The sequence below is a fragment of the Coenobita brevimanus genome, chromosome 77, assembly GCF_032717465.1.
Source record: "Coenobita brevimanus isolate Jiangsu-jjx chromosome 77, ASM3271746v2, whole genome shotgun sequence".
Lineage (NCBI taxonomy): Eukaryota > Metazoa > Arthropoda > Malacostraca > Decapoda > Coenobitidae > Coenobita > Coenobita brevimanus.
The window spans coordinates 1,546,493-1,558,885 of record NC_137030.1 but is presented as its reverse complement, the minus strand read 5'-3'; positions in this window follow the sequence as shown (position 1 = coordinate 1,558,885).

Here is a 12,393-nt window from a genome sequence, read left to right as displayed (position 1 = left end):
TCCCGTAATGCTGTTTCTCTGCATATAGCTGTGGCTGACCATGCCTAGTTTTACACACACTATCATTTTATGGATTAGAATGTCCCAGCCAGAAAGATAACCTTGCAAAGGTTTCATTCCCAGGAAGTGACTGGACATTTCCTAATCATGTATTGCTATGAAAGTAAGTAAACTGGAGTTTATTACTAAATATCCTGGGCCATGGTAGCCAACCTTTGCACCTGTACATTTCGAAGGTGGTGATATGGGATTCTCTCTCTCTCTCTCTCTCTCACACACACACACACACACACACACACACACGCACACACACACACACACTTTTTTTTTCCTCTCTCTCTCTCTCTCTCTCTCTCCAAGATTTGTATTCTGTATCACCAGTTGTAAATAGTTGTCTGACAAAGTTGGGAAGGTTGTTGTTTCACTGACTACTTATTGCATACACATAGGAGGTGCACTTTGAGTTATTTGCGTTATTTTGATAGAATGGTATTTGCCAGCACAAATACTTGTTGCATTCCTCTTTAATTTAGTAGTATTTTTCCCATGGTAGTTGAGTATTATTTTCTCTGTAATAGCCTAACCTTATGCCCATACACCTTGGAGGGGTATGGGACTAGTTGACATTTTAATTATTTTCCCAAATCATTTATAAACAGACTAAACAATTTTTTATAAACATTTTCAAGTACATACAGATGACTTGCAGTGCTGTGAATAGTAACCTGATTGCACAGTGACATCCTTTTATTCATGCTACCACTGATTGACAAAATTGTGAGAAGGACGTTCTGTAATGAAAGGACCAAAATCTCCATTAACTGCGTTTGGATGTGAAATCTTCCTTGGTTGTAATAGTATAGTAGTAGTAGTAGTGGTGACAATACTGTAGTTGTAGTAATAGTAGTAGTATAGTGGATGTACTGTAATGTTAGTTGTACTAGTCATAGTAGTAGTAGTGGTTTCAGTCCCATGAACCTGATGAACTGCAGGCCTTAGTTGCCCTTCTTCAGTAATCTACCATCTTCTTTGGGGAAGAGGGAAGGAATTGAGGGATGTTTGTATAACCAGGTAGCTCCACCACCCAGTCGTATCAATACCACTGCATTGAAGACATCCCTCTCCAGCACCAGATCAAGCACAATAAAACTGTTGCAGTTAACCTCATTGCTTCAGAGTAATATTTTTCATTTTATTTTTGCAGTCTCCAGATTGGTGGTGGAGAGATGTGCCTTCACATGGTGGTGCTAGTGTAAGGTGGTTCCTCTCTTTGGTTATACAAATGTCCATCAACTCATGCCCTGAAAGGAGGATGGTGGACTGCAGGAGTAAGGCAGCTGCAGCCTGCAATCCACCTGGTTCACATTTCAGATGAACCTGGGGCTACAACTACTACTGTTTTGACTCTTTAAATATGAGAGGCCTTTTTCTAAATTGAATGAATTTGTCTGGAAGAAGCAAAATTAAGTAGAAAAAATTCATCATAGGGGTTATTGGTCTACTGTATATACATGATTTCTTATGTTAGTAACCTGGGTGGATGGGTTTATGTTCAGTATTTGCTGTGTTGAATGTTGTTTTAAACATTCATATGCTTCATATTTACTTGAAATTAACTCCCTTCTGCACAAGGACATTGTCTGCAGTTTGATTTTGCTGCCTGCTGACTTACCCATGGAGTAATTACTTTATTATTCCTATTTCTCTTTTCTGATATTCTGCTTAGGTTAGACTTTTGAAGTGGAGGGGTTGCATACAAGTATAATAAACCTCTTAGAATATGAGACGCCTTTCCTAACTAGAATAATATCATCTGGTAGCTGCAAGAATGAATTTAAAAGGATATCACATGGATTTTGAGGGGTTAAGGGAAGATGTCTGATGGGCAAAAGGTTAATGAAGATCATATCTCATTCATTTCCAAAATGATCAAACTGAATAAAATTGTCTAGTGGTAGCAGGAATATGGTGTGTAATGACTAAGATATGGCTTACAATACTTAAGTATTGTTTAGATATTTTTAATTTAAATACATTGATTTGAGCTTAATGCCTTTCAATATGACATAAGTTTATTGCTGGTGCCAGATGAATTTATTCAGCTACGTTGAGCCCCTGGTGGTGAAAGGATTTATGAAGGGTGTATTTAATTAGGCTTGTTGGCATTGATTGTAGTTTCAGTCTGAGAATTGGTTGGGGTTTGTTACTGTCATAATATTAGCCACTCTGTCACCCTTGCCTTAAATGTTTGGATTGTTTAGCATAGCTCTGGGTCCCAAGTGTTCCTGATGAGGGGGAAAAAAAAAAAAAAGGAATTAAATAAATGATTGTATTTACCTACTCCAGTTTGAAAAGTCAGCCCAGTAACCAAATAAAATTATCAAGAGACAGCAGAAGAGAATATACATGATGCCCCCAGGCAGAAGAGGTTACTAAGTTGGAATTAAAAAAAAAAAAAAAAAAAAAGTGCATCTCTTCAGCATGTAAAGCACATTGACTGTATTTTCTTTATTTAGATTCAGGTGGCTGCAGTGAGGGAAAGTTGTGGTACAGTAGCTTTGACAGTGAAATTTAAGGGGGAAAAAATCACTCTATTCACAAACTGAAGTGTCTGCTGTCCATGCAATCCTTCCTTTGGTTGAGAAGTTGTTGCTAGAGTGTCTTGTTAAGTTGGTAATTTGAGACTTATACTATACAGGGAATAGTTTGAAATAACACTGTTACTTTTGCAGTTTGGGAAACCTTTGAACTGCCTTAATGAAGAGCTGTGGTCCCTCATTACAGTGGTAGGTCAGGACTGTTAGACTATGTGAGGAGAAGTATGTGGCAGCAGCTGTTGCTCATGCAGTGTAGAAAACCTCTGACCCACCACCAACTGGTGTCTCTTTGATGTACAACCTTGACTTCCATTTAGCCAGGGGTGAGCAGAAACTGACTTCTAAACATACAGTCAAATACATTAGTCCATTCACCTCCCCTGCCTCTCTCCTAATTCAAGATTCATACATGCTTGAATGAAACAGTTTACAAAGGTGAATGATGTGCTCTTCAGTCCCCTATATCACATTCAGGTGTTTATGAATCTATTGTGAAAAAGAGGTAGGAGAGGCAAACAGACTTAAGTATTGAACTGTACCTCTCTCTGACATGTAGATAATATACAGTATGCAGATTAATGGTAGTGCATTGAGGTCAATTACATTATCCTTATTTCGGTTGGAGAATTGTAGGCCGTTTAGTAGTTATTATTTTATTGGCATTAGCTGAGTGTGTGTGAGTCTTCTAACTATACATATTCCTGTATCCTTAAGGCTCATTGTCCTGTATGTTTCACAGAGAAATTGGTCAGGAATGCCCATCATTTCTCGGCTCTTCATTAACATTTTACTATTTTAGCCACGTTAAACAATTTTCTTAATTCATTCTTGCTATCTCAAGACAATTTTAATCAGCCTAAACATTTTTGAACTGGAGAAATTAGTAAGCATTTGTCTTTTGCACTGTCGAACTTGCTAGCTCTGTTTTTTTTGCTGGTGAGTTAACCATAAAAAATACACTACTTTTAGATGTATTGAGAATTATTTAACAACATTTGTGAATAAAAAATCTCAAAATACACTTTAACCAAATAGAATCTAATGTCTGGTGATGTTTGGGATTCTAGAAAGGGTTTTTAGGCCATTTTATAGTTAAATTACGGCTGTGGGACTCCTTACATAATGGTTTCAATACTCAGCTTTAAATTTGTTTCACGTGGGTGTCCATGTAATTAACCCCCATGAGACGAGGGCTTACTGTATTGTATAGGTTTTACTAACTTCCCTTTGAGAGCTTCATCATAAGTGGAATAAAATTGTCAGGAGGTGGTAAGAATAAACTAAAGTAATACATCATCACTGTTGAGGTTTCGAGTTCTCGGGCCATCTGGGAAAAAAAAAAAAAAAAAAAAGAATGGGATGTGCAGTAAGTCCATCCGTTGGTGTGTGAATCCTTGATTTTTAAAAATTTCTACTCATCCTAGTAAAAGAAAATACAGTATACAGTATATGTATGGGGGGAAAATTTGATGAAAAAGTCATTCCAATACTGCACCAAGCTATAGCATTTTTTTTTTTTTTTTTTTTTTTTTACCCTTTGTAATATAAAGATGTGTTGTTTGAGGTAGAGAGTTTGTGTTTTTGTATTTGTTATGCCTTTACAATAATTAGAGAAGGACCATAAATGCCACTGCTTTCTTCATTTGTCATATAAATACATGAAGTTGATTGTACCATTGAACTTTCCTCTGACCTTTATAATAAGGTTTGTGTTATAAGTGGCATAGTTTTATTTACTATTAGTAAAGTTGTAGGTGGCGATGCCCATCATCCACTCATGATGTAGTGCTGCCTACTTCTTCCTTCAGCTTTATTCCCCTCCCCCCCCATCTACCCTTCTTTCTTCCTATTTGCATCATCTTTCTAGTCAGTTTTTATTACAGGTAGCCTTCTTCCAACTTCAAGTAGCTGTACACTGAGTGACAAGCCAAATGGTTTTTTATAATCCATGAAACCATTTACAGTGCTGGGTGGTAACCATATAACCAGGTAACAGAGTGATGTTTGGCCTAGTATGATGTCTGAGTTTGGGTGGAGAGCTGCAAATGTGGCCTCCATCCAGGAACCAAACGTCCACATTCTTCCCAGCTCCTCGCAGTGGCTAGTTGCTGTCAACCACAAGGGAACATTGCTTTGTTGCAGGGGACAGCCCTTCAGGGTCAGTTGCTTGCTTGCAGTTGATGAGTCTGTTCAGCCAGGCAGACCAGGGTTAACAACACAAGAACATTATTTTGCATTTATTTTATGATTTTAGTTGAGTGAGAAGTGAAGTAAATCTTCAGGAATCAAATAATGAAAACACTTTAAATTAGAAATACCTTTGTTATCGTTATCACAGGTTGTGGAACATCAAGTCTGTTAGGCTTCACACCATACCTGCCACAGTGATGAGTTAGGAAGCTTCATCCACGGTAGTTTGAAATGAACTCAGGCTTCTACAGTGAAGAGTAATCAGTGGGAAATATAAGGCAAGGAATAGATACCTGTCTCTTATGTTTATTATGTAGTTTGGACCATGCCAACATGGTCAGTGGTTTCTAAATGTAAACCATGTAAATTGGACATGAGGAAAGAATGTGCGAGGGTATTAGTAATACTGTAGTAGTAGCAGTAGTAGTAGTAGCTCCAGGTCCATCTCAAATGTGAACCTGATGGATTGCTGGCTGAAATTTCCCTTCTCCAGCAGTCAATCATGCTCCTCTTGCGTGACAGAGGGAGCTGAGGGATGTTTGTAAGACTAGGTAGTTCTACCTTCAAACAAAAGCAGTCTCATTGCATGAAATGCCATTCAGACCAAGGAATGTGTTGGATGACAGCCTGAAAAAGGTAAGAGGACTTGACCAGAATCCTGCAACAGTTGAGAATGTGACTGACCAGTGTAAGCATAGAACATTAGCTTATAAAATGTATTGTACAGTATGTATTTACCTTTTTGTTTCTTTAGTATGATGACTCATTACTGTATACAGTACTGTACTGTACTGTATTATTGTTCCAGTTAGTCAGACAGTTTTATTGAGCCTAGGAAAGGTATCTTGTATTGAAGTGATCAATTACAGTACATTGACTTCTTGTCTACACATGGTCTTCCCTTAGGTGGGTAAAATTACCTCTCAGTAGCACTGTTTAGATAAGGCATCATAGCATTCTTACTTCATTGTGTTCCTTCTAGTCATCCACCCATCATTCAATCCCTTATTGTCTCCATTATAAGCGTGGGACCCAGGGCTAGGCTACTCACAACTCTGAACCACATCTGGTTGGAGCACCTTAACTCAGTAGACCACCAGGTGCCTGTTTCATTGCTCAGATTTGGAGACTAGTTAACTCTGTGGGCTTGTGACTGTATTTGTTTAATACTTGAGTTGCCCCAGCTGTGAATGGGTCAGGCATTAGCTGCAATAGAACACTAGATTTGTTGTGATGATGAGAATGTTAAAAAGTGCAACCACTTATAGACAACAGCTTTATTGCTAAGACGAAGGCAGATATGCAACTGAAAGCAATATTAAAAGACACAAAATACCATATCCCACATACAGTACAAACAGTACTGGCTGAACCCATGCAGTTCAATAATGTATTTTTTATTCTATTCTTGCTACCAATCATTCTCCTCAACTTGGTGGAGATTTTCATCTTTTTACAGCTCATTGACAGAATAAGTGAATGCTGTGGCTTTATATCCTTTCTTTAACACTTCTTCATGACCAGCTCCATATACTAGTGCTAATCATTATAGCTTCAGATAAACGATGTAGAGATGTCAATTTTATGTCTAGTTAAATTGAACAGCAATACCTCCAAATTTTAGTCCACATAGGACGCACTTTTGGAACAAGGGGTTAGATACGGACTTAACTCCACTGTCATAGACGCTTCGTAAGTTGGGTAAAAACAGTCTGTTGGCAGCAAAAATAAACCAAGAAATACATCACTGGATTCAATGGTTTCTAAGAGTAATCTGTCATGTTTGGAAAATATAGTAAGTTTTTGTTATGTGTTGCTGATGTGTTAAAAAATATCACAGTATTTTGCACACTCCACCTAAAATATTACAACCTTTCCCACTTGTTGTGGCCCAGGTTCATCTGAAGTGTGAATACAGTGAGTTGCAGGCTGAAGTTGTCTTTCTTCTGCAGGCCACTATCCTCCATTTGGGGGATAAGTGAGTTCAGGGATGTTTGTATGACCACACCACTGTGTAAAGGAATCTCTCTCCAGCACCATATTTCCTGTACAACTGGTTGTGTTAATTGGGATCAACAGAGAAATCATTTTCACAGACAGCAGTGGAACTTAACCCCTTCACTTGAATTATTTATTTTCCATTTTATCCTAGCAGCCACCTGACAAACATCAAAGTGTAGGAGTTAACAGCATAAAGGAACATAGGTGGTGGTAGCAGTAGTAGTTGCAGCCCAAAACTCATCTGAATATGAACCAAGTGGACTGAGGCTGAAGCTGCCCTGCTCCTGCAGTCCACCAGTATCCTTTTGGGGGATACGGAGGGAGCTGAGGGACATTTGTATGAATGGGTAACAAAGTCAAACAGTTGCATCAATGCCACTGCATGAAGGCATCCCTCTCCAGCACCAGGAACAAAAAAAAGGTGACATATAACAATAACTTGCTGTACTTCCTTTAAACAAAAATCCAACACAAGTGTTGTCAATACATATAAACAGTTCTTTACATCTACATTATTTACAAAACATATTACAGTAGCTCACAAACCACCAGTAATCATAAAAAGAAAAACGAGAACTGTACCATCTGTCTCCAAGCTAGCTGTTACTATGCGATAATTTCTTAGCTTGTGCCAATTCATCTAGAAATGTGTACAAGTTTAATACTATATATCACATTATAATTTTTTTTCCCCATTTCAGAATGATGATGCCTTTAAATTTTATTTTTGGTTCCATTGGATGATGGTACTCAGCTCAATGGAGACTTTGAGGTTGGGGAATTAAGTGTGGTGATGATTATGCAGTTTACTGCTATGACCCCTTCAGGTGTTGACGAGGAACGCTTTTATATAATGACTGATAAATCTGGGTTTGATCTGATGCCTCTTACACAAGCATCCCCTCCTCTGAAAGGAGGATTGTGGACTGCAGGAGGAGGGTAACTTCAGCCTGCAGTCCATGGGGTTCATGTCCAGATGGGGCTGGGGTTACACGAAGAGCAGGACCCCATCAATCCGGTGATTTATTTTCACTTCATTCTTGCTGCCGTCAAACAATACAGGTGTACTGTTTAGCAAAGGAGAGACGTCTGGTAGTGACTATGTTCGCAATAAATGCCATTAATGCCTCTATTTTGAAAGATACATCCTGAGCAGAGTAAAACTGTCTCACGGTAGCATAAAAGCATATCACTGGATTAGTAGTAATATTTTCAGTGTTGGGTTCACCTGATTGTGAACCCAGTGAACTCAGACTGAAGCTGTTCCTCACCTGAAATCTGTCTTCCTCATTCTGGGGGCACTGGAAATAGCTGAGGGATATTTGTATAACCAGACAGGTGAGTTGCCCTGCTTATCAGTGCCAGCACATGAAAGCATCCCTGTCTAGCAGCCCATCACCAGACTGAATGGGTTAAGTATGACCCCATTTAAAGGACTGTGGAGGCATACAGCACTGTGTAACAAACTGCCTTGCCTAGACTCATTCACTGGCCCTCATGTGGCATCAAACACACAACCCTGCCATCAGCAGCATACACTCCGACCTGCAAGACCACAGCAGCTTCATTAACCCCTTCATTATCAGGCCATCTCTTCAGTTGAATAAAATCATCTGGTGGAAGCAAAAGTAAAATATAAACGGTATCATCATACTGAAATGGTTAAATCAACTGTTTATCTACGCAAGAACCCTTAATCCCAGAAGGGATGGCCACAAATCAATCAGCTCCATGCCACCCTGTCCTCCATCAGGCTCAGGCTATCCTCTCCAAGTTTCACCCGCCCCCCTTACTCATATGCCACTCCACCCCATCCTAAAGCTGATCCTTCCAATCGTGACATGCTTCAAACATGAATTTACAATGTTCACTTAAAAAAAAAAAAAAAAACTTGGCTGGGCATATTACAAGCTATGGAACAGCTGTAACTGCACTGAAAATACATTACACAAAAACCCTACACACTCAGTACTGATGAACTTGGAATATCAATCTCATATAATCCAGAATGCTGGATGAAAAGATATTAAGAAGTACACTTGAAAATTTAGTTGCCATCAGAAAAGAATAGGTGGTTACACATATAATACATAAGTGTTTATTAAATAATACAGGTTGTCCATTAAAGTCTGGAATCGTGGGAAAAATAATGAAAAATGGCAATAAAAAAGCTTCTATGGGCAAAACATATTTATGAGTCCACCACTGTTCCTCTTATATACATCAAGATAAGATACCTAGTCAGCATCTTGGTCCCGCGAGAAAAAACTACATAAATTCAGCATGCCCTGTTTTAAGACTAGGATGCATTTTTGAAAACCAATCGTATAACAAATTTAGTGTTGTAGCAATCTTATAAGTAAGAGAAACAGTCATATAACAAGAAATCTGGGTATCACTAATTGTATATGCAAAAAACAGTCATTAAACAACAAGAAATCTGGGTATCATAGTAACTGTATATGAAAAAAACAATCATTAAACAAATAGGGTCAACATTCTCATTGATAAAATAAGCTAATTATTATATATAGCCCGATGATATAAGAAGGGTGTGCTGTATATGAATTATAGTAATTATATTTTCCCATGACTCCAGACCTGTGGGACAGATACCCTGGATAACTGAGACTATAATACTGTACACTATACATGTCTTAATGTTCACTTGCCATCACATGGAAACAAGCAGACACACACACACACCAAGGCCCATCAGCATTTTTAACCCTTAAAATCCAGTTATGTAATATCTTTATTTCTTGCTAGTTCCAAATGACATTACTCGGTTTAGGAAAGCACCCTAGCAATAAATGCATTAATAAAGGCTATATATAAAACCCCTCCAGTCTTAGTTTATGTTAAAGAGAAGAAAATCATCCAGAGTAAGCAAGAATTAAAATACATCATCAGACTGAATGGGTTATAACTGAAAGGTGAAGAACGTTAAGCCCCATTATGTGGCAATCTGTTTCTGAAAAATAAGCTGAAAGCTAATCATGTTCAGGTTGTTCCTCATTCATTCCATCAGAATAGCATTACCATCCATCATTCAGTTAAGGGAAGTCCTCAATACAGTATATGTCAAGTATATGCTACAAAGTTATCAATACTTTTTCCATTTAGCTGGTTCTGTAAATAGGGGCAGTTGTTGTGGCCTGAGGCTCCTCTGAAATGTGAACTTTGTGGACTGCAGGCTTCAGAGTCCTTTCTCTGGCAGTCCACCATCCTCCTTTTAGGGGACAGGGAAGTACTGTAGCTGAGGGACATTTGTATAACCAAGCAGTCAGTTGCCTGGTTATATCAATGCCACCACATTAAGGTGTCCTTTTCCAGCAACAGGCAACTCACCATTATAGGTAGCAATAGAAGTTTTATATGCATTTTTTTTTTTTTTTTTTTTTTTTTTTTTTTTTTTTTTGGGGGGGGGGGGGGGGGGGTCATTTACTGTGAACTAACAGGAAAAAAGGCCAGAATGTGATATGGACTTAACTTCCACATAACACAAGTCTCAGTAAGTCCAGCATCTTCTGATCCCAACAGCCTACAATCCTGTATCTTACATTAAACATTAACAGTGGTGTGGTTTATAATTTTTCAGGGTGTGGTGGACAACTACTGTATAGTATGTTTGTTCTAACCTGATTTGGATATCCCCTGCCACTTTCACTTCAGTTGATGGCCGTGTATAGTCATACTACACTGTTGGTTTGACTAGTAACCATGGAGACACAGTCCTGCTTCATAACTGATGCTTGTTGACTTTTGCATAACCGTGGTACAGTAGTAAATTGTGAGAGTAGCCTAGTTCCGTCAAGTAACAACAAATAATCACAACCAGGAAGACTCATCTTCCACCCTTCCCAAGTTAAACCTGCAGCCAAATGAAATTACATAGTGTGGTACCATCTTGGCAGTCAGTCAGTCAAAAGATGCCATGCTTTCCCTTAATGATTCCCCATGTTGCAGTTGGCCATGGTACAGCTGATACTTTTTGTGGAACTCTTAAGATGTGAAATAAGATCTGTAACAATGTAAGGGTCTCAGCTTGGACTTGATTGTGTATTTGTAGCTGAATGTTTCCTACCAGAGAGTGATGATATGTAGCTAGTTACCAAGCTTGTAGCCATCTTCAACATTTGTAATAATTTTACTGGGAAGAGGTTTTTTCCCTCAGCTGGAAAAATCATCTAAGAATACAATCATTGGGATGTGATCCATAAACATACCACTGAAAGGGGAGACAGAGCATACTGCACTTTCGGTTTGCCTTTCTTTGTTCATCTTTATAATTTTTGAAAAAAAAAAAAAAAAAAAAAAAAAAAAAATAATAATAATAATAATAATACAAATCACTCAGTCCAGGTACCACCAAAAGGGTTTTGATGCAAACAAGAACATTAATAAACAATTTGTCTTTTTGTCCATCTTACTAAATTTGTATTTTTAAAAAATGTAGCATATTAATACAAAGTCTCCCAGTGAAGGTATTGTAATCTGGAAGACTGAGTCTTTACTGCCACAGTAATGATGTGTGACAGTTTATAAGTTTAGCTTGTTTGATTTTTTAGTCAAGACAATGTGTGAAAATTTTTTTGGTCCGGTTAGTTTGACTTGGGAAGACAAAGAGGTAACACCTTCAAAGATTTACATTATTACAACCACACTGCACCAGAATACTCTAACCTACTGCAGTTATTCTAACCTCAACTAAGCTAGTCTACCCTAACCTAACCTAACAATCACTTGCATTATGCAACAATTATTTCTTGGAAGTCTGTAAAGAATTCTGTTGAAACACCCACCAAAGCACAGTAAAAATCACTGAAGACATCTCAGCCATCAGTCCTGGTTAACCATTCAGCTATGACATGCCCTGTTAGAAGGACTTTCTGATAGCCTATGCAGTGTACCTCTGGGAATCCCAACTAATTTGTCGAAATTTCTGTGTTTCCTACTGCTCTGAGGCATGTGCTTATGCTTGGTGAGTGGCCAGACACAAGAGTAAAGACTGTTAAAGAGTTTTATTGAGGTATGGTAAATATTTCTAGGAAATTTTTCAAGCAAAAAAGGTCAAATTTTTCAAACTTCCCACACCACAGACCTCTTGTTTGGCAGGTATGCCACAGTCTTTTGCCTAAAGGACAGTTACCTTCTCCTCATAAATAAGGTTTTAGATATTTAGTGTCAAAAGACTGACGTTTACAAACATTAAATACGGCTTGGCCCAAAATCTAACACTGAGTAATGTGGTACAACACACACGATGTGGATCAGCTGTGGGTATGACTATGCCAGGTACATACATGTGTATCACCATACAAACTATTATTACAAATAGTGAAAGAAAACACTGAAGGTGAATAAATAACAGGACTGATGCATAGCAGTCATTAGGTATACATGCCTGACTAGGTTCATAAGAGTACCCAAACTGTGCATGGGCTAATGCACCTTCATCTATTAGTTACATATAATCACGATATCTGGCTCATAGTACAGGAAACTATTTACCACTAATAGCATCAATATTTTACACTGATTTTTTTTTTTCTTTTTCTTTTTTTTATGTGACCTTAACCTCTGACCTTGCCACAGAGAACCT